Genomic DNA, 984 nt, shown 5'->3' on the forward strand with positions numbered 1-984 from the left:
GGAGGCAGTTGGTGAGGATTTGTCCTCCGCGGTGGATTTGTACTCGGTGGTGGATTGGTACTCGGCGGTGGATTGGTACTCGGCGGTGTAAGTTCCCTCCGCGGTTCAGGATCTTTCCTTGACGGTGGATGGGTACTCGGCGACGGACTCGTTATCGGAGCTGGATTTGTCGTCGGCGGGAACTGAGAAGGTCGACTTTGGTGTGAATGGCTTGCCGAGTGCGTCCGTTGAGAGGGGTTCGACGATTGAGAAGACAAACTGTTACTCGGATTATAGATTCGGATACCGGTGGCGGTTCTGGCACCGCGACCTCTGGAAGAAGCCTTACCCTTAGGAGGCATTAGATCGATTGAGAGGAAGGAGAGGAAAGAGACGATTGAGAGATTGAGAGAAGGAGACGATTGAGAGATTGAGAGAAGGAGAGGATTGAGAGGTTTGAGAGAAGGAGAGGATTGAGAGAATTGAGAGGTTTGAGAGAAGGAGAGGATTGACAGAAGGAGATGATTGAGAGGTTTGAGAGAAGGAGAGTTGAGAAGTTTTCTCTCGAAAACCCTAGATCGAAATGAAAAAGAAGGAAGAAGTGTTTAATCGTTTAAAGGGTTTGCCTAGTTAATAACGAAACTAGGTCGCACTTTAGTCGCAAACCAGTCCCAACCAAATTAATTAGATTAATAAGTGGTGGGAAGATATACCGCCAAAACAAAATAGCAAATCAGTCGCAAGTCAGCCGCAAACTGTTACTCTTTTGTGACTATTTTAACACTACCTTATTAAAGTCACAAAATAAAAATCTTGAATTTTGGAGTTATGGATGTTTAGTTTATAGACATTGAAATTTAATACTTTGAGAAAGTTATTATTGACAAATTGAGCAAAACAAAGTATAAACTTCAACCTAAACATGTAGATGAATCTCAAATGTGAAATTTCAAAATAAAAAATATATAAAGTGGCTAAACAGTCTTAAAAGAGTAGCTAAATCAG

The sequence above is a fragment of the Camelina sativa genome, chromosome 12, assembly GCF_000633955.1.
Source record: "Camelina sativa cultivar DH55 chromosome 12, Cs, whole genome shotgun sequence".
In the NCBI taxonomy this organism is placed as follows: domain Eukaryota; kingdom Viridiplantae; phylum Streptophyta; class Magnoliopsida; order Brassicales; family Brassicaceae; genus Camelina; species Camelina sativa.